The sequence below is a fragment of the Macaca thibetana genome, chromosome 19, assembly GCF_024542745.1.
Source record: "Macaca thibetana thibetana isolate TM-01 chromosome 19, ASM2454274v1, whole genome shotgun sequence".
NCBI lineage: Eukaryota > Metazoa > Chordata > Mammalia > Primates > Cercopithecidae > Macaca > Macaca thibetana.
The window spans coordinates 11065071-11087020 of NC_065596.1; the positions used below are offsets into that span (position 1 = coordinate 11065071).

General features: G+C 47.6%; 3 protein-coding genes across 28 annotated transcripts in view; 1 reads left to right on the forward strand and 2 right to left on the reverse strand.

The window, feature by feature from the left end:
* Nucleotides 1-21950, reverse strand: part of C19H19orf53 (chromosome 19 C19orf53 homolog) — a 542027-nt gene that overhangs the window by 338817 nt on the left and 181260 nt on the right. Inside the window, exon 1 of one of the 21 annotated variants that reach the window (XM_050770952.1) lies at nt 13947-13950. The exons of 16 other annotated variants lie outside the window; for them this stretch is intronic. The gene's annotated coding sequence lies outside the window, so the exon portion shown is untranslated. 4 more of the 21 variants (XM_050770959.1, XM_050770984.1, XM_050770962.1 and 1 more) reach the window with 4 other exon arrangements.
* Nucleotides 1-21950, reverse strand: part of YJU2B (YJU2 splicing factor homolog B) — a 595535-nt gene that overhangs the window by 323133 nt on the left and 250452 nt on the right. The gene's annotated exons all lie outside the window — the stretch shown is intronic.
* CACNA1A (calcium voltage-gated channel subunit alpha1 A) overlaps nt 1-21950 on the forward strand; it is a 307593-nt gene that overhangs the window by 63213 nt on the left and 222430 nt on the right. The window lies entirely within an intron of this gene.

Genomic DNA, 21950 nt, shown 5'->3' on the forward strand with positions numbered 1-21950 from the left:
GTGACAGAGCAAGATTGTCTCTAAAAATAAAAATAGAAATAAAATTATTTCAACTCTCAAAGTTAAATAAATACTATTATTATCCCCATTTACAGATGGAGCACCTGAGGCTCAAAGACATTAAATACTTACTGTCTTAGTCTGTTTTCTGTTGCTTATAACAGAATACCTGAAACTGAGTAATTTGTAAAGAAAAAGCCATTTATTTCTTACAGTTATGGAGACTGGAAAGTTTAAGGTCAAGGCTGCTTGAGCTATAATGCACACACACTACTGCATTCCAGGCTGGGTGACAGAGTAAGACTCTGTGTTAATAAATAATAATATAAAATAAATAAAACAAATTTCAACAAGAGTTTTGGAAGGTTTGAAATATTCAGACCAGAGCATCTGTCTCATACATGGTGGACCCAGGATTTGAACTAAGGCAGATCTGGATCTAGAACCCATTTTCTTGAATCCTATGCTATTTCCCTAAGGTCAAGTTTGCCAATGAAAGTAAACTTGAGAATTTGAATAGAGCTCTCTGGCATGGAAAGTCAGGGTGATCCTTCCTTCCCCTCCCTGATCTTGGGTTCCACTATGGCTGGGGAAAAACAGGAGCAGAAGAGATTTCAAGAAATGAGAGATTGGCCTAGCACTATGGTTAAGACCTGGATTTCAGAGTCAGAGGAAGCTCTTCCCTCTGTGACAGTGAAAATGGATTGAACTCACTGAACCTCAGTTTTCTCACCTGGAAAAAGGGAGTAAAACTAGTGTCTGCCTCCTAGGGTTTGCATCACACAGCTTACCTCTAAGTTCACTTGCAGCTTCCTCTTGGTACACTCCCATCTCTCTACATCTCTGTTGGAGGGCAATCTCTGGCATCACACAGTTTGCTGAGCCCCTATGCCAGATGCTTAATAACCTCGGTAGCATCCCTCAACCAGTGAGCTAAGGAGTCAGTGTATAAATACCCCGGCTTCCCCATTGCTCAGTGGGAAAACTTTGAAATATGTTATACAGCATCATAGAGGCTCCTCAGTAAAATTGAATCCTAGTTGTTCACCATAAAACTCATTCACTAGTGTACCCTTTACCAATCTCTCTCTTCCTCATTCCTCACTTGTAATTCCTTGGATCACCTCTCAAATTAACCACTGGACCTTAGTACTTGCCTTGGGGTCTACTCGGCACTAACTCAAGGAGCGAAAGTTGGAAGCTTAATGGGTTACAGGTTTCAGCACCCTGGACAGCTCCCAGCACACCGTATTGTGCTAAAATGTTCTCTTCCCTCCCTCTGCCTCCAGCTGGGGTGGAGAGGGACTGAGTGAAGGCCAGATGGCCAGGTGACCTTGTTCCATACTGAGCTTCTTGGCCATTTTCCCTGTGGGACTGGAGAAGACCTTGCCATCCATCTCTCTGCGGGTTTGGGGGCCGACTGAGGTCTTGTTCTCTCGAATTGCTATGACAAATACCAGCCTGCCTCCAAGGGGCATCTGTCCCACTGCCTCTACAGTTTGCATGCCTAATGACTCCTCTCCTCTCACCAGGGCAGGGAGATGGCTGCGTGGTGGGCCGCTTGAAGCCGGGAGGCCAAGATCGTGCCAATGGACTCGCAACAAACCAAGACTCTTGTTTTTTTTTCCTCAAGACAGGGTCTTGCTCTGTCACCCAAGCTGGAGTGCAATGGTGCAATCTTGGCTCACTGCAGCATCCACCTCCCAGGTTCAAGCACTCCCACCTCAACCTCCTAAGTAGCTGGGATCACAGGCGCACGCCACCATGCCTGGCTAATTTTTGCATTTTTAATAGAGAGGGGGTTTCACCATGTTGGCCAGGCTGATGAACTCCTGACCTCAAGTGATTCACTTGCCTTGGCCTCTCAAAGTGCTGGGATTACAGCCGTGAGCCACCACACCTGGCCAACAGAATGGCACTCTGTCTCAAAAAATAAAATTTTTTTAATGTTGCTTTACAGCCCAGCTGCTTCTTGTGCAGGCATCTCTAAAAGAGGGCAGCCAGTCTCCACAGACATGTAAGGAAGCATAGTGGTTAAGACCTGGTCTTTGGGGTTAGAGTAGATTCCCAACCTGACTCCACTGTTTCCAAGCTGTGTGACCTTGGGCAAGTTACTGTACCTCCCTGAATCTTCCATTTCTTAATCTGGAAAATGAGAGTAGTAACATTCCCTGACTTGATGGGGCATGGTGGCTCACGCTTGTAATCCAAACACTTTGGGAAGCTGAGGTGGGTGGATCGCTTAAACTTGGGAGTTCGAGGCCACTCTGGGCAACATGGTGAAACTCCATCTCTACAAAAACAAAACAAAGCAAAAATTATCTGGGTGTGATAGTGTGTGCCTGTAATCCCAGCTACTCAGGAGGCTGAGGTGGGAGAATCACTTGAGCCCAGGAGGTTGAGGCTGCAGTGAGCCGTGCTTGCACCACTGCAGTCCAACAGAGTGAGACCCTGTCTCAAACAAACAAACAAAACAAAACAACAACAACAACAAAATAACAACAAAATACTCCCACCTTATGGAGTTGTTTTCAAGGTTCAATGAGTTAATGTCTGACACATGCTGGGCTGGGTTTATGGATGTTATTTGCCCATGGACAGTCTGAAGAAAGAGAAAATGATATAGTCCATTGGGCCTCAGCTTCCTCATCTGTGGAATGGGAATAATAACTGCACTTACCTCAAAAGGTAAAAGTCAGTGAGATACATATAAGGCATTTAGAACAAAAACTGGCACAGAGTAAGTGCTCAATTATATTAGCTGTTGTAAGACTAATAACTATCATTATAATGATGATAATAATTATTACTACTTCTCCAGGCCTAGTTCCATAGACCAGTTAGTTAACCGTAGAGAACATTTGCTATTATTAGTTGGGTTCCCAATATCTGACCTCCCTTTCCAATCCCACGCTCACTTATAAGTTGAAGGTGAAAGGGATTCATTCTCTCCCCATCACCTGTTAGAGCATGTGATTTAAACAACCAGGGCCAGGTGCAGTGGCTCATGCCTATGATCCCAGCACTTTGGGATGCCAAGGCAGGAGGATAGCTTGAGCCAAGCCCAGGAGTTTGAGACCAGACTGGGCAACATAGTGAGACCCTTATCTCTTAAAAATTTTTTTTAATTAGCTGGGTGTGGTAGCACAGACTTGTAGTCCCAGCTACTCAGGAGGCTGAGGCAGGAGGATTGCTTGAGCCCAGGAGATCAAGGCTGCAGTGAGCCGTAATAGTGCCACTACGCTCCAGCCCAGCTTGGGTAACAGGGCAAGACCCTGTCTCAAAAAACAAACCAACAAAAAACTCAACCAGTCACATGTTTTCCTACCCAGGAATTTGAAAATGGACCAAGTGATCCAAACATGATGATTCAGATTCTTTCATGGCCACCTGCAGGAGGAGGTCAGGCGGGCTACGCTGTTCCTGCTCACTTCCCAAATCCCCTCTTCTGGCCCCCTGTTGATTATCTGAGTTTCCTAAAAATTCGTTTTATGCCTAAGATAGCCGGTCAGTGTTTGGTTTTGCAATCAAGAACCCAGACTGGGCTGGGCGCGGTCGCTCACGCCTGTAATCCCAGCACTTTAGGAGGCTGAGGTGGGCGGATCACGAGGTCAGGAGATCGAGACCATCCTGGCTAACATGGTGAAACCCCATCTCTACTAAAAATACCAAAAAAAAAAAAAAAAAATTAGCTGGGTATGATGGCAGTCACTTGTAGTCCCAGCTATTCGGGAGGCTGAGGCAGGAGAATGGCATGAACCCGGCAGGCAGAGCTTGCAGTGAGCTGAGATAGCACCACTGCACTCCAGCCTGGGCGACAGAGCGAGACTCTGTCTCAAAAAAAAAAAAAAAAAAAAAAAAAAAGAACCCACACTGATCCTGAGACAAAGATTTGAGGGCAACGGATCACGAGGTCAGGAGATCGAGACCATCCTGGCTAACACGGTGAAACCCCATCTCTATTGAAAATACAAAAAATTAGCTGGGCATGGTGGCGGGTGCCTGTAGTCCCAGCTACTCAGGAGGCTGAGACAGGAGAATGGCGTGAACCTGGGAGGCAGAGCTTGCAGTGAGCCGAGATTGCACCACTGCACTCCAGCCTGAGCAACAGAGCAAGACTCCATCTCAAAAGAAAAAAAAAAAAAAAAAAAAATTGAGGGCAAGTGGTTTGTTTGGCAATACCAGGAAATAGGAACAGGACAGTAAGAAAGAAAAGAGAAAGCCAGGCATGGTGGCTCACTCCTATAATCTCAGCACTTTGGGAGGCCAAGGCAGGTGGATCACCTGAGGTCAGGAGTTCAAGACCAGCCTGGCCAACATGGTGAAACCCCGTCTCTACTAAAAATATAAAAATTAGTCGGATGTGGTGGCGTGCACCTGTAATCAAAATAAAATAAAATCAGGACCTTTTATTTTAAAACTCTGTCTTAGTGTACCTTATATTTACCTCTTCTGTATGCTCCTTTGCATCAGTTATATATTGCCACAACACTGCTGTGTAACAAACAATCCCCAAGACCCAGTGGCTTATAATGACAAGCATTTATTTGGCTCATGGTTCTGAAGGGTGGCAGTTCAGGCTGGGCCCAGTTGGGTGCTTTATCTGGTCTCAGTTGAGCTCATTCATGCATCTTTGATCAGCTGCAGGTCAGCTGGGTGGCTCTTCTGTTTGGCTGTTGACTGGCTGCAGACTGGTCCAGGATGCCCTCGGCTGGAATGACTGTGCTCCACTCCCTGTGGTCTTTCACCCTCCAGCAGACTAGCCTGAGCTAGTTTTCATGGAAGCTTTTCATCCTCCGGCAGGTTACCCTGAGCTAGTTCACATGGCAGCAGTGGGACTCTAAGAGAAAGAGGAAGTGTTCAGCCTTCTTAAGGGCCAGTCCCAGGAATGGCCCAACATCATGTTGGCCACTGTTGTCCAAAGCAAGCAATGAGGCTGGTCCAGATTCAAGGAATGGGGCAACAGACTCCATCTGGTATTTACCTGGGGCCACTGGGACCCCATTCCTGTACCCTGAAGCCTTCTGCCCTGACTTCTGTGGGCCCTCAGAGCACATTTTCCTCTTCCTTTCCATCCCGCACCCATCAATGTAGATGACGTGTCATTACTGTGTCACTTGCACAGTGAAAAGGAGGAAAAAATGTCAGCAAAAACTCCGCCGAGAGCATAGGGCCCGTCATACAGCAAGCCGGAATGAAAAGTGGGAATGATTACATAGCCTTCTCAGCTTTTATCAAATCTCACTGTGATATCTGTGTTCTGAACCCTCACAGGTGGTTGGAGTGCAAGGGAAGAAATTCTTAGGGAAGAGATTTCTTGTCTGCCATGCTGACATGCACAGCCACGCAGCCTGGCTCCCTCTGTCCACTGGGGCTTTGGATTTTGTTTGTTGAAATGTCACCCACTCCTGATCAGAGCTGGATGGAAAGCTGGCTCTGATTCTATTGGCTCAGGTAGGGGCAGAGGCCAGATTTGTGGGTATCTATGTGGAGACCTTAACTTAACTCTTCTCCCTCCCGCCCCAACTCTTGTTTCTTTTTCTTTCTTTCTTTTTTTCTTTTAGGTGGTGTTTCGCTCTTGTCGCCCAGGCTGCAGTGCAATGGCGTGATCTCAGCTCACTGCAACCTCTGCCTCCTAGGTTCAAGCAATTCTCCCGCCTCAGCCTCCTGAGTAGCTGGAATTACAGGAGTATGCCACCATGCCTGGCTAATTTTTGTATTTTTAGTAGAGTCAGAGTTTTGCCATGTTGGCCAGGCTGGTCTCAAATTCCTGACCTCAGGTGATCCAACTGCCTCAGCCTCCCAAAATGCTGGGATTAGAGGCGTGACCCACCACACCCGGCCCTTTTCTTTTGTTAGCTGCCTCCACCTCTCTTCCCTTCTGCAGTGCCAGGTTTATGGAAACCAAGGTCAGTGTGGAGATCAACTTCAGAGAGCATGAACTGAGCATCTGCTGGGTCTTAGATCCTTTACATAGCTTATCATATTCAAACCTCCCCACCGTTCCGTGTAGCTAGAACCAGGATTTGGACACAGCTCTGTCCCCACTGCAGAACCAAGCTTCCTTCTGCCACTGTCAAATTTTAGAGGGAGAAAATGGGAAAGGGACACCAGCCTTCTCCACCAGCAGCTTCTGCCCGCTCACCCCAGGGACTTGCACATGCTGTGTGCCTGTGTCTGAAATATGCTCCCTCCTCTGTATCTGCTTAAATCTTACTCAGACATGATACTTAAAATATTTAACATCCGGGCGGCAGGGGCACCAGCCAACCTGAAAGGAGGTTCCCCTGTTGTGCCACATGTGTACTCATTGTTTGCTGCATTGTGGGGGCAGTCCAGGGGCCTTGAAGAGGGACCAAGGTGCCAAAGGGGCACTCTCAGGCCTCAAGGAAGTACGTGTTTACTGATATGATACTGTCTCTTCCTCCAGGAAGGAAGCCTTCCCTGATCTCCCCACTGCATGCCCACTGTGATACCAGTTTAGGTCCCCTCTTTATGGCCATCTGTGGCATCAGTGTGAATCCTCTTAATGTTGTCTATTTGGTTAATCATGTGTCTCCTTCCTCTGGGGGGTAAAGACGGACCCACAGAGCCTCATACAGAACTTGAGAATGGGGTTCAGTAAAAATCTGTTGAATGCATAAATGGGTGAGTGAGTGAATGAATGAATGAATGAGTGAATGAGTGAATGAGTGAGTGAGTGAATGAGTGAATGAGTGAGTGAGTGAATGAGTGAATGAGTGAATGAATGAGTGAATGAATGAATGAGTGAGTGAATGAGTGAGTGAGTGAATGAATGAGTGAGTGAGTGAATGACTGAGTGAATGAATAACTGAATTCATAGCTGATGGTACAGGCTTCATGGCTTTTGTTAGGTTTGCCCAGACATTGCTAGGGGACGGACAGAAGGAAGAAGAGCTATGCTTAATTCCAGTCCTGTTATTCTGTAGCAGGAGGAGAAAAGCAGGAACTGCCCGGCCTGATCTGGGTGGATTCAGGAGCAGCTGAGGTTCCGTTCTCATTTACAAACGGAATTCAAAAAGCCCCAACCTCAGAATCACACTCACCCCAGCAGCTGTGCCAGCCAAGGGGACAATGTGGGAAGCCTTGGGCACCAGGAATGCTGAGTGCCTCGAAAAAGCAGAAGGCTCAGGGAACAATCCCTGATTTTCCATTCCCTTGTCCCTTCTGAAGAAACAGGCAAAGGCAGGCCGGCCGCGGTGGCTCACGCCTGTAATCCCAACACTTTAGGAGGCTCAGGCGGGCAGACCACTTGAGGTCAGGAGTTCGAGACCAGCCTCGGCCAACATGATGAAACCCCATGTCTACTAAAAATACAAAAATTAGCTGGGTGTGGTGGTGCATCCTTGTAATCTCAGCTACTCAGGAGGCTGAGGCACGAGAATCACTTGAACTGGGTAGGTAGAGGTTTTAGTGAGCTGAGACCACGCCACTGCACTCCAGCCTGGATGACAGAGTGAGGCTCCATCTTAAAACAAAAGAAAACACAATAAAAACAGGCAAAACCTTGTATGTTTTTAAATTGTTGGTTCAACAGCAAAGCTCTGTAATAAGGAACTGGACCCTGCAGTCAGACAATCTTGGGCTTCCCCAGTGCCCAGCTGCATGACCCGAGGGAGTTAAGATAAACACCAACATTCATCCACAATTTGTACGTAGTGCTGTTCTCAACATCTTGAGTAAATTATCTCATTTAATCCTCTAGGCACATCTTTCTTGGTAGGTGCTCTCATTGTCCCCAATGTACATCTGGGAGAACGAGGGCAGGCTGGCAGAGCACCCTTCCTGCTCACCTCTGTTGCTCTGCTGACCTCTGGCAAGCCTGTCGTCTCTCTGAGCCTCAGTTTCCCCATCTGAAAATTGGGGCTTGTATTAGTCTGTTCTCACATTGCTATAAAGAAATGTCTGGCTGGGGCTGGGCGTGATGGCTCATGCTTGTAATCCCAGCACTTTGGGAGGTTGAGATGGGCAGATCACTTGAGGTCAGGAGTGTGAGACAAGCTTGGGCAATATAGCGAGACCCCATCTCTTCTAAAAATACAAAAAAAACAAACAAAAAAAATTAGCCAGGCCTGGTGATATGCACCTGTAATTCCAGCTACTTGGGAGGCTGAGGCAGGAGAATCACTTGAACTAGGGAGGCGGAGGTTACAGTGAGCCAAGACTGAGCCACTGCACTCCAGCCTGGGATACAGAGTGAGACTCCATCTCAAAAAAAAAAAAATAATAATAATTTAAAAGAAAAATTTTTGAAAAGAAATGCCTGACTGGGCACAGTGGCTCACACCCATAATCCCAGCACTTTGGGAGGCCACGGTGGGAGGATTGCTTGAACCCAGGAGTTCCAGACCAACCTGGGCAACACAGTGAAATCCTGGCTCTACTGAAAGTATAAAAATTAGCCAGGTGTGCTGGCATGCGTCTGTGGTCGTGGCTACTCAGGAAGGTGAGGTGGGAGGATCGCTTGAGCCCGAGAGGCTAATGCTGCAGTGAGCTGTGATTGTGCCACTGTACTCCAGCCCGGGCAACAGAGTGAGACCTTGTAGGCCGGGCGTGGTGGCTCACGCCTGTAATTCCAGCACTTTGGGAGGCCAAGGCGGGTGGATCACGAGGTCAGGAGATCGAGACCATCCTGGCTAACACAGTGAAACCCTGTCTCTACTAAAAATACAAAAAATTAGCCGGGCCTGGTGGGGGGCACCTGTAGTCCCAGCTACTCAGGAGGCCGAGGCAGGAGAATGGCGTGAACCCAGGAGGCGGAGCTTGCAGTGAGCCGAGATCGCGCCACTGCACTCCAGCCTGGGCGACAGAGCAAGACTCCGTCTCAAAAAAGAAAACAAAAAAACCCCCAAAAAACAGAGTGAGATCTTGTCAAAAAAAAAAAAAAAAACAAAAACCTGAGACTGGGGTAATTTACAAAGAAAAGAGGTGTAATTGACTCATGATTCTGCAGGCTCTACAGAAAGCATGGCAGCATCTGCTTAGCTTCTGGGGAGGCCTCAGGAAACTTACAATCATGGCAGAAGGTAAAGCTGGAGCAGGCGTCCTCACGTGGCCAGAACCGGAGGAAGAGAGTGAGGAGGTGCTACACACCTTTAAATGGCCGGATCTCACAAGAACTCACTCACTATCTCGAGAATAGCACCAAGGCGGAAATAATGCCCTCATGATCCAATCACCTTCCACCAGGCCCCACCTCCAACATCGGGGATTACAATTCACCATAAGATTTGGGTGGGGACAGGCACAGATCCAAAATACATGAAAAGTAATGGCAAAAACCACAATGACTTTTGCACCAGCCTAATATCTCAGGGCTCACTGTACCTATTTCACAGGGCAAATAAAGGTATCAGTAATAACAGTAGCCTGTAGTCCCAGCTATTCAGGAGGCTGAGACAGGAGGATCACTTGAATCCAGGAGGTCGAGGCTGCAGTGAGCTATGATCATGCCACTGCACTGCACCCTGGGTGACAGGGCGAAACCTTATCTCTAAAAATAATAACAATAACAACAATAGTGAACACAGATATAACATGTGTGTGGCCAGGCTGTGCCCTAAGGGCTCTGCAGGGATTATTTCATTCAGTCCCAGTCTCCCCATTTTACAGATGAGAAAATTGACATTCAGAAAAGCTAGAGCACTTTTCCCAAGCCACACGGCTGGGAAGTGGTAGAATTGGGGTTTGAATGAGGAAACTTGCGTTCAATGTTGAAGCTCTTAACTGCCACGCTCAATACATGGAGTACAGGTGGCTGATTCTGTGATTATCTGATTCAGGAAAGTAAAAACCCTGTTTCCAGGCTGTTTGCTGCTTGACTTGGTTCCCAGGGGATGGCCACTGGAGGGTGCAGTGTTGCCCAGGAGAGGTTAGCTAGACACACTGCAACTATTCCATTGCTAATACTTATACTCGCTCTTGTTCTGCTGGGTGGTATGCAGCGAAGGGCTGTCTGAGCCCTTTGCAAGAATTCTCCCATTGGTGCCTCCCAGTGATTCTGAGGTTGGGGGTTGGAGCTTTTTGCATCCCTTATTTGCAGATGAGACACCAAAGCCCAGGTCAATAAACTGACATGCATCCCCTGCCCACTGGCCAGACCAAGGTCACTTCCCCACAACGCAGGCCCTGATCCAAGGCTCTGGGTACAAAGCAGTTTCCATGACTCTGGGGGTCCATCTTCTTCAGCTGACTTTTTTTTTTTTTTTTTTTTTTTTTTTTTTTGAGACAGGGTCTTGCTCTGTTGCCCAGCCTGGAGTGCAGTGGTGTGATCATAGCTTATTGCAGCCTTGACCTCCCAGGCTCAAGCGATCCCCCAACATCAGCCTTTTGAGTAGCTAGGACTACAGGCACACACCATGATGCCTGGCTAATTTTTTTTTTTTTTGAGACAGAGTCTCACTCTGTCGCCCAGGCTGGAGTGCAGTGGTGCGATCTTGGCTCACTGCAAGCTCCACTTCCTGGGTTCACGCCATTCTCCTGCCTCAGCCTCCCGATTAGCTGGGACTACAGGTGCCCGCCACCACGCCTGGCTAATTTTTTGTATTTTTAGTAGAGACAGGGTTTCACTGTGTTAGCCAGATGCCTGGCTAATTTTTAAATTTTTTTGTAGAGGTGGGGTCTTGCTATGTTGCCCAAGCTGGTCTCAAACTCCTGGCCTCAAGCAATCTTCCTGCCTCAGCCTCCCAAAGTACTGCGATTACAGACATGAGCCACTGCACCCAGCCTAACTTTTTTTCTAACTGAAAAAGTAATTGTATATATTCATGGGGTACAATGTGATGTTTTGCTATATATGTTTACATTTTTGAATGATTAAATCAAGCCAATTAATATATCCACTACATCACATACTTATTTTTTGTGGTGAAAACACTTAAAATCTCTTTTAGCAGTTTTGAAATATACAATACCATATGTTGTATATTACATTATGTTGAAACATACACTACAATACGTTATCATTAATTGTGGTCACCATGCTGTGCAAAAGATCTCTAAAACTTATTCCTCCTATCTCACTGAAACTTTGTATCCTTTACCTAATATCTCCCCAATCCCTCCACCACCAACCCTTCGTAACCACCATTCTCTCTGCTTCCATGGGTTCAAATTTTTTATTTTTTTTAATTTTTAATTTTAATTTTTTATTTTATTTATTTATTTTTGAGATAGAGTCTCGCTGTGTCACCTAGTCTGGAGTGCAGTAGTGCCATCTCGGCTCACTGCAACCTCCGCCTCCTGGGTTCAAGCGACTCTCCAGCCTCAGCCTCCTGAGTAGCTGGGATTACAGGTGCTCGCCACCAGACCTAATTTTTGTATTTTTAATGGAGACGAGGTTTCACCATGTTGGCCAGGCCGGTCTCGAGCTCCTGACCTCACCTCAAGTGATCCACCCACCTCGGCCTCTCAAAGTGCTGAGATTACAAGCGTTGAGCCACTGCCCCCAGCCTAAATTTTATTTATTTATTTATTTATTATTTTTTTTTTTAGACAGAGTGTCACTCTGTTGCTAGTCTGGAGTGCAGTGGCATGATCTTGGCTCACTGCAACCTCTGCCTCTTGGGTTCAAGTGATTCTCCTGCCTCAGCCTCCCAAGTAGCTGGGACTAGAGGTGTGCACCACCACGCCCAGCTAATTTTTGTATTTTTAGTAGAGATGGGGTTTCACCATGTTGGCCAGGATGGTGTCGATCTCTTGACCTCGTGACCCGCCCGCATCAGCCTCCCAAAGTGCTGGGATTATGGGCCACCGCGCCCGGCCTCAAATTTTTTAGATCTCACACATAAGCGAGATTGTGCAGTATTTGTGTTTCTGTGTCTGGCTTGTTTCAACTTAGTATAATGTCCTCCAGGTTCATGCACGTTGTCGCAAAAGATGGAATTTCCTCCTTTTTCAGGACTGAATAGTATTTCATTGTGTAAATATACACCACATTTTCTTTGTCCATTCCTTTACTGATGGACATTTAGGTTGTACCCATATTGTAGCTGTTGTGAAGAGTGCTGTCATGAACACGGGTATGCAGCTGACTCTGAGGTGTTAGATGGATTACAGTTTCTCCAAAAGACCACCATCACCCAAACCTGCTCATCCTGCTGTATTTTCTATTTAGATAAAGGTGACTTCAACCCCCTGCAGTGCTCTGGCCTCAGACCTCCAGATCTTCCTCTGTGCCACTATGCCTCTTTTTCTCCACCCCCTGCATCCAGTCTGTTAACACATCTTATTGGCTCTACCTTCAGAATCTACCCAGAATCCACCACCCACCTCTCACCACCTTCACAGCCCCACCCCAGTCCAGCCGCCATCATTCCTGGCCTGGACTAAACCAGTTGCCCGCCACCTCCACCCCCATCTGGTCTCTTAACTTCTGCCCTTGCCCCACCCCCAGGACTGTTCCCCACACAGCAGCCAGAGGGCGCCTGTGAGCAACTGAGTCAGGACCTGGCTCCTTTTTGCTCACCACCTCACTTGGAGAAAAAGCCCAAATTCTCCTCACAGGGACCCACAAAGCCTCCCCCCCGTCCCCCTCTATTCCCACTCTCCTTTCCACTCACTCGGCTTCAGCGACACAGATTCCCTGCTGTCCCTTACACACCAAGCACTCCCCAGCCTCAGGGCCTTTGCATAGGCTGTTCCCTCTGCCTGGAACAGTCTTCCCCCAGATATCTGCTTGGCTCCCCCGTCTCACTTCCTTTGGGTCTTTGCTCAAGTGTCCTTCTAACATGTAACTGCCCCACCTGCACCGTGCCACCCTACTCCCCACCGCTAGGCTTAGTTTCCTTCTATACCCCTGAAGAGCATCTACCAAGCTATATTTACTTGTTTATTGGTTATTGCCAATCCCCCGCCCCCACTAGAATGCCAGTTCCATGAGGGCAGGGACTTCTGCCTGTTTTGTTCACTGCTATTCCCCCAGAGCCTAGAACACAGCCTGGCACATAGTAGATGTTCACTAAACAATTTGTAGTATGAATTGTCCCAGTAAGATCTTCCAGGGGAATCAAGTCCCTGCCGTGACTAGGTGGTAACATCCCCGCCCCCTGTCCACGTGCTTTCTCCTCCTGACCTGTTCGTCTCATTGTTCTAACAGTGGTTCACGCCTGTAATCCCAGCACTTTGGGAGGCCAAGAGGGCAGATCACCCGAGGTCAGGAGTTCGAGACCAGCCTGCCCAACATGATGAAATCCTGTCTGTACTAAAAATACAAACATTACCTGGGCATGGTGCTGCGTGCCTGTAGTCCCAGCTACTCGGGAGGCTGAGGCAGGAGAATCGCTTGAACCCAGGAGGCAGAGGTTGCAGTGAGCTGAGATCATGCCACCAGGCCTGGCTAATTTTTGTATTTTTAGTGGAGACGAGGTTTCACCATGTTGGCCAGGCTGGTCTGGAACTCCTGACCTCAAGGGATCCACCCACCTCGGCCTCCCAAAGTGCTGAGATTACAGGCGTTGAACCACTGCACCCGGCCTAAGAGAGAGATCAAAGCATAGAGAGAGGAAGTAACTTCCCCAAGATCCTGCAGCTGAAGACTCTGGGGTTGCAAATGTATATTTATATATATATGTATATTTGTGGTTACATATGCGTAACATAAAATATACTGTTTTTAAGTGTATAGTTCAGCGGCGTTAAGTACACTCACATTGTTGTACAACGAGTGCTGCCATCCATCTCCAGAACTTTTGCATCTTGCAAAACTGAAACTCTGCCCCCAGGAAACTCATTATCCACTCCCTGCTCCCCCTCCCCCCCTCCCCCTCCCCTCCCCACTCTCCCTCCCCCCTCCCCACTCTCCCTCCCCCCTCCCCCTCCCCACTCTGTACTCCCCCTCCCCTCCCCACTTCCCCTCCCCCTCCCCCTTCCCCATTCTGTACTCCCCTCCCCCTCCCCCTCCCCTTCCCCCACACCCCATTCCCCCACCCCCTCCGCACTCCCCACTTCCCACTCCCCACTCCCCACTTCCCACTCCCCCCTCCCCCTCCCCACTCTCTACTCCCCCCTCCCCACTCCCCCAGCCCCTGGCACCCGCCATTTTACTTTCTGTCTCTGTGAATTTGGCTACTTTGGGCCTCCCCTGTGAGTAGAATCATACAGTATTTGTCTTTTTGTGACTGGTTTGTTTCACGGAGCATAATGTCCTCCAGTTTCATCCATGTTGTAGCATGAGTCAGAATTTCCTTCTTTTCCAGGCCGAATCGTATTCCATTGTGTGGATGGACCACGCTTTGTTTATCCGTTCATCCATCGATGGGCACTTGGTTTCCACCTTTTGGCTATTGTAAATAATGCTGCTGTGAACCTGTATGTACAAATAGCTGAGTCCCTGCTTTCAATTCTTTTAGATATAGACCCAGAAGTGGAATTTTTTTCAAATCAAGATTTGACCCACTGGGGCCCTTGGAGGTCTCATTGGTTCTGAAGCTTTTTTTTTTTCTGAACACTTAGAAACTAAAAATAGGAGTGAGGGGCACAGTGGGGGGGGGGCACACATCTCTCGTGTCAGCGTTTTTAAAAAACGCCCCAGGAGGAAGATGTGTGAAATCCCTCCCTTCCCCCCGCTCCCACCCCCTCCAGGATCTCAAAATACCCCTTGTTTTAGGAAGCGGCTGTGACATCAGGCAGGCAGCGTGTGGCATCTGAGACACAATATCGCAAGTGGCTGGGAGCCCAGAGAAACCAGGACAGGCGTGCTGGGGATGTGGACTAGAGATGGAGCTAATTTTAGTGGCTGAAGAGGCTGCAAGAAGAGAGAGAAAGGGGTGTGTGTGTGTGTGTGTGTGTGTGTGTGTGTGTGTGTGTGTACGCACAGTGATAGAGGCTGGAGGGGGAGAAATGACGGATAAATCAGCTTGGGCAAAGGAAAGCTAACGGGCAGAGGAGTGAGACTCAGCCCAGAAGGTGGTCAGCAAATCTAAAGATGTGTGCCCGAGGGTCAGGGTGGTGGGGAGAATTCGCAGGCAAGTCGTAGAGAGGCTATTCCATTTACGGAGGCTCGCTCTGTGTGAGGCACGATCCACCTGTGCCGCCCTCAAGGCCATTCTGAGAACACCACTGTTGTTGTCCTCCTTTTATGAGTAGGGAAACTGAGGCACTGAGCTGCGTCCATTCTTCAGTGAGAAGCAGGGAGAACATACAGTAGAAGCAAAGAAATACAAACATGAAGGCTCTCAGGGTCTACGTGGTTGGCTGTGACATCCATGAGAGCGGATCTCAGGTTGAAGGAAAGACTCAGGTGGCAGAAAGTAGTTGAACATTTGGATTTGGGAATCCTGGTGGACGTGGCAAAAATTCTGGCTTTTCCCTTCACGGGCTGTGGGACCACTCTGACCTGCAGTTTCCTGATCTGTGAAATGGAACGATGCCACCTGTCTCAGCGTTGCTGTGAGGATGCGAGGAGATGATCCATGTAAAATGCCCACTAGGGGGCTCGCTCCAGGGTAGATTCTCAGCAAATGGTAGTCATGGTTTTTGTTACATTTGGGGATATTGGCAGGTAAAAAGGAAATACTTCATTCATTCCAAAATTGCTCACTGAGTTTCTACTGTGTGCTAGGCCCTGGTGACACAGTGGTAACAAGACAGGCCTGCTTTCTGCCCTTGTAAAACTTCAGTTCAACTACATTGTACTCATCAGCCTGATAATCCAGGCAAATTGTGATGACAATAACAACTAGCATTTACTATGAGCCCTTTACAAATATTAACCCATGTAATCTTCTAAAGAGCCTATAAAATAAGAGCTGTTGCCAGGCGCAGTGGCTTATTCCTGTAATCCCAGCACTTTGGGAGGCCAAGGCAGGTGGATCACCTGAGGTCAGGAGTTCAAGACCAGCCTGACCAATATGGTGAAACCCTCTCTCTACTAAAAATACAAAAATTACCCAGGCGTGGTGGCAGGTGCCTGTAATCCCAGCTACTTGGCTGAGGTAAGAGAATCACTTGAACCCAGGAGGCGGAGGTTGCAGTGAGCCAAGATCGCTCCGCTGCACTCCAACCTGGAGGACAAGAGTGAAATTCCATCTCAAAAAAATAAATAAAATAAGAGCTGTTATTATCCACATTTTACCTATGAGGAAACCGATGCCCAGAGAGGTTAAGTAACTTTCCGAAGGTCACACAGCTACTGAGTGGTAGAGCTGGGATTCAGACCCAGGAGTGTGGTCCCAGAGTGTGTGTGTGTTTTTTTTGTTTGTTGGTTGGTTGGTTTTTTGTTTTGTTTTGTTTTTACCGCTGTGCTTTCCTGCCTCTCCAATAGAAGTAATCACCAGTCACATTGAGCAGTTGCTACGTGCCAGGCCCTTAACACACATCTCCTTGGATCTTTGCAAAGAATCCTAAAAGCGTGGTTGTTCACGATCTACATTTTATGGAGAGAGAGATCAAAGCATAGCGAGAGGAAGTAACTTGCCCAGGATCCTGCAGCTGAAGACTCTGGGGTTGCAAATTTGGGACGGCCCTGGACCCTGCATTCCAGCTTCTAGCAGCTAACAGGGGGAATGCCTTTTTGGTTTTTTTTTGTTTTTTTTTTTTGAGACAGAGTTTCACTCTTCTTGCCCGGACTGGAGTGCAATGGCATGATCTCAGCTCACTGCAACCTCTGCCTCCCGGGTTCAAGCGATTCTCCTGCCTCAGCCTCCTGAGTAGCTGAGATCACAGGCATGCGTCACCACGCCCGGCTAATTTTGTATTTTTTAGTAGAGATGGGGTTTCTCCATGTTGGTCAGGCTGGTCTCTAAATCCTGACCTTAGGTGATCCGCCCATCTCGGCCTCCCAAAGTGTTAGGAATACAGGCGTGAGCCACCGTGCGTGGCCTGGTGGGGGACCACTTTTATTGGTGCATTTCTTCCATTTTCTCTGTGTCTGTGTAAAGATACACACCCCAAACCCCTTGGCTATGAACCGTGGGCCATAATTAGTTAATGGAAGGTAAATGTTTTAGAGATGGAAATTGCTGTGCTTTTTTTTTCCCCCTAGGCATTGTTGCCCGCATGCTAATGCAGCACAGCGTGCCTTCTTCTCTCAGGCGTTTTTAGACAAATTCTATTTTCCCTAAAATATTTTGCCAAAGAAAATAGCAAGTGGGAAAGACGTTCAGAGACTCAGGCAGAGAGAGGAAACCATTCCCTTGGGTTTAAACAGAATGGCAGAGTGGTTAACAGCACAGATCTTGAGTTAGGTGGATGCCAATTTGTGATTTATTTCCCAGCAAGCAAGACGCTGGCTCTCTGTGTACCTCAGTTTACTTGTTTGTCAAATGAGGAGAATAATGGTGCCTTTCACCAGCTTACCAGTTGCCTCTCTAGCTATGTCTGATCTGCTGTTAACCACGCCCACTATGTTTTTAATTCCAAGTATTAGAATTGTTTTTTTCCTACAGGCTCTGTCTGATCTTTTTTTTTTTTTTTTTTTTTTTTTTTTTTTGAGACGGAGTCTCGCTCTGTCGCCCAGGCTGGAGTGCAGTGGCCGGATCTCAGCTCACTGCAAGCTCCGCCTCCCGGGTTCACACCATTCTCCTGCCTGCCACCTCGCCCAGCTAGTTTTTTGTATTTTTTAGTAAAGACAGGGTTTCACTGTGTTAGCCAGGATGGTCTCGATCTCCTGACCTCGTGATCCGCCCGTCTCGGCCTCCCAAAGTGCTGGGATTACAGGCTTGAGCCACCGCGCTGTCTGATCTTTTTAAATCCTGCTTCATCTTTTGTAGTATTGTTTCCCTGCAGCAGGATTTCTCAACCGTGGCATAATTGACATTTTGGGCTAGATAATCCTTGGACGTGAGCCCCCACCCTGTGCACTCTAAGACACTTTGAACATCCCTGGCCTCTCACCCCACTCAATGCCAGTAGCAGCCCCTCCCCAGCTGTGATAGCCAAAAATGGCTCAGATATTGCCAAATGAAATGTCCCATGGAGGGTAGAGTTGCCCCCACTTGAGAATTGTTCTGTAGGTATTTTCAAGCATGTCTTACATTTCCTTGAGTATAATATGCAAAAGAAAAGGCTAAATCTACAGAAACCCACAATGTGCAAAGAATTTTTATAATCAGTGTCCAGTAACTTAAGTATCTAGAAGTGTTATGGCGTTTTTTCTGCTGTCTCTTGTTTCCCATGATTCCTCATTCCGGTGTCTTGTTTCCTTGAATGTCTTGTTATCTTTGGTTGTGTGAAGCTCATTTTCCACGGGACGCTATTTTTGTTTTGTTTTGTTTTGTTTTGAGACAGAGTTACACTCGGTCACCCAGGTTGGAGTGCAGTGGTGCAATCTCAGCTCACTGCAACCTCAGCCTCCCAGGCCCAAATGATTCTCCTGCCTCAGCCTCCTGAGTAGCTGGGATTACAGGCATGTGCCACCACACCCAGCTAATTTTTTTGTATTTTTAGTAGAGACAGGGTTTCACCACGTTGGCCAGGCTGGTTTTGAACTCCTGACCTCAAGTGATCAACCCACCTTGGCCTCCCAAAGTGCTAGGATTACAGGTGTGAGCCACCGTGCCCAGCCTCCATGGGACACTGTTGAAGGGAGTTAATTGAGGCCTACAATGAAAGTGTACCCTCCATGGACAATTTGCATTTCCTTTTTCCAGGTACCTGGGACACTCCCAGTCTAGGACTGCTGTAGACTTTTAGACCAACAATGTGTTGAGAATTTAGGTCACCAGTGTCTGCAAAAGCCAGCTGTGGTTATAATTTCTCAAAGACTTTTCTTTGTCTCCTTTTCTGCAAAGTGCCAAAGTAACTTCCTCAAAAATTTCTGGGGATGGAAAGACGGGAGTACATTAACTTCAGGTTTCTTACCTGAAAGTGATAGCCCCATCCTACTTGGGGAGTGGTGTGTCTCCTTTGAGACTTTCTAACGCGTGTGTACCCTGGAGTTTGCCCCACCCCTGCTCCCCAGAAGGCCATAAAACTTGAAGTGCGGTTCGGTGGGTTAGACAGATGCCCTCGGGGCAAAAGTGATTTTAATGCTCCGGTAGATGCTCAGGTTACCTCCAGGAAATTCTTTACTTCACTAATTTATTTGGGGCTGATAATTACTAATTGTCAGGTCTTTCTTGTTTCAACAACATGGCCTTCAGATTTTATGTAGGATTTGTCAGTTTTCAGCAAGAGTGTCAGCCTTATTACCCAGCTTACTATATTAGAAATAGATGTCTGGGTCAGGCGCAGTGGCTCACACCTGTAATGCCAGCACTTTGGGAAGCTAAGATGCATGGAACATGAGGTCAGGAGTTCGAGACCAGCCTGGCCAACATGGTGAAACCCCATCGATACTAAAGATGAAAAAAATTAGCTGGGTGTGCTGGTGCACGCCTATAATCCCAGCTACTCGGGAGGCTGAGGCAAGAGAATTGCTTGAACCTGGGAGGCGGAGGTTGTAATGAGCCAAGATTGCACCACTGCACTCCAGCCTGGGTGGTGGGGCGAGACTCTGTCTCAAAAAAAGAAATAAATGCCTGTTGTATGGATTATTTAAAACAGCAGATGGCCAAGAACTATGACTCATGCCTGTAATCCCAGCACTTTGAGTGGCTAAGGTGGGGGGATCACTTGAGGCCAGGAGTTAGAGACCAGCATGGGAAACATAGCAAGACCTCCATCTCTGCAAAAATAAAGTAAAATAAGTTAGTGTGCATGGTGGTGCAGACATGCTTCTAGCCCTAGCTACTCAGGAGGCTGAGGCAGGAGGATCACTTGAATCTAGGAATTTGAGGCTACAGTGATCTATCATCATGCCATTGCACTCCAGCCTGGGTGACAGATCAAGACCCTGCCTTTAAAACATAAAAATAAATACAAATTAACTTAAAAATAAATAAATAAATAATAGAACATCCAACACAGTTCTTGGCATGCATTGGCTATTTTTTGTTTGTTTATTTTGTTTTGTTTTGTTTTGTTTTTTGAGACGGAGTCTCACTCTTGTTGCCCAGGCTGGAGTACAATGGCATGATCTCGGCTCACTGCAACCTCCACCTCCTGAGTTCAAGTGGTTCTCCTACTTCAGCCTCCCGAGTAGCTGGGATTACAGGCATGCGCCACCACTCCCAGCTGTTTTTTTGTATTTTTAGTAGAGATGGGGTTTCTCCATGTTGGTCAGGCTGGTCTCAAACTCCCGACCTCAGGTGATCCGCCCACCTTGGCCTCCCAAAGTGCTGGAATTACAGGCGTGAGCCACTGCACCCAGCTGGCTGTTTTGATTGTTAAATGAAGATGGTATGAAAGGGAAAGAAGAACAGTGACATTTGCAAGGGACACTCCCTGGAGGGCAGGGCAAGGGGGCTGTGGAGGGGAAAGGTCAGAGAGTATGATACAGGTTGCCTTGGGTGATGTTTTAGATTTTAGCCAACATTGGCAAAGAGCCTGATTTATTTCTCAGAGTAGCTCTGGCTACTGGAAATGCTGCACAACTTAAGCTGGACTTTCTAGAAGAAAATTCTTGACCAGGTGCGGTGGCTCACACCTGTAAATCACTTTGGGAGGCTGAGGCAGGTGGAACACTTGAGCTGAAGAGTTTGAGACCAGACTGGGCAGTGTGGCAAAACCTCATCTCTACAAAAAAATATACAAAAATTAGCCAGGCATGGTGGTGCATGCCTGTATCCCAGCTACTCGGGAGGCTGAGGTGGGAGGATTGCTTGAACCTGGAAAGGTAGAGGTGGTAGTGAGCCAAGATTGTGCCACTGCACTCCCATTTGAATGACAGAGCAAGACCCTGCCTCAAAAAAAAAAAAAAAAAGAAAACAGAAAAGAAAAGAAAAGAAAATTATCTCTGGGATTCAATCCTGGCCCACACAGCATTGGCTTCACTTCACCTCCTTCTCCCCTCAGATACACAGCACCACTCCCCCAAGCTTCATCAACTTTATCTCTGATCTGGGTGCTGTGACTTGTCCCCATTCCTGGCCAGAATTTGAGGTACGGATGAACCCACTAGCCCTCCATCACGCACTCTGCCATAAAAGCACACTGCGTGCTGATTGCTATCTTTGATCTCCTTTCTGCCTTGCCCTCTAGACTCTGAGCTGCTTAGAGACAGAGACCAGTTTTGTCCATCTCCAAATCCCCTAAAGTCCTGTGGCCAGCAAGCAGGTAGGACATCTGAAAGTTCATCAGAGAGGGAATTGCTTTTCTCTTGAGATGCAGCTGGAACAGGAATCTTATTGACCTGGAGTAGCTTCAAGGTTGGAAGAGTATGTGTCAGGGTTCTTCAAGATCTCTCTCAAGTTTGAAGTTTGCTAAAAGGGCTCACAGGACCCAGAAAAGCTGTGAAATTCAGTTATGGTTATTTCAGTGAAATTACAGTGGACGGATAGAGATTAAAATCTGCAAAGCAAAAGATGCACAAGGCAACGTCCAGGGGAGATCAGGCATGATCTTCCAGCTGTCCACTCCCAATGCAGTTACGCAAACAGTGTTCAATTCTCCCAGCAATGGTGTGTGACAATGTACAGTGTACTGCCAAGCAGAGAAGCTCACTTGAGCCTTGGTGTCCAGGGTTTTTACTGGGGCTCGGTTACATTGACATGGAGCACCCATGTGACTGACTTGAACTGCTGGGTCTCTGGCACACTCCAAGATCAAACTGATATAGTGTGACCCAGAGCCCCAGCTGAACACAAACGGGCAGTCACCATAGATCCCATTGTGAGCATAAACTATGAGGCATGGCCCAAGGCCCTAGATATACAGATATTCCTTCCAGGAGCCAGCCACGGGCCAGTCTTTCCTTTGGAATATGTGGAGTTTGAACTCCCCAACCCCAAGGAGTTAACTCTTTTTTTTTTTTTTTTTTTTTTTTTTGAGACGGAGTTTTGCTCTGTCTCCCAGGCTGGAGTGCAGTGACGTGATCTTGGCTCACTGCAAGCTCCACCTCCCAGGTTCACACCATTCTCCCGCCACAGCCTCGCCAGCAGCTGGGACTACAG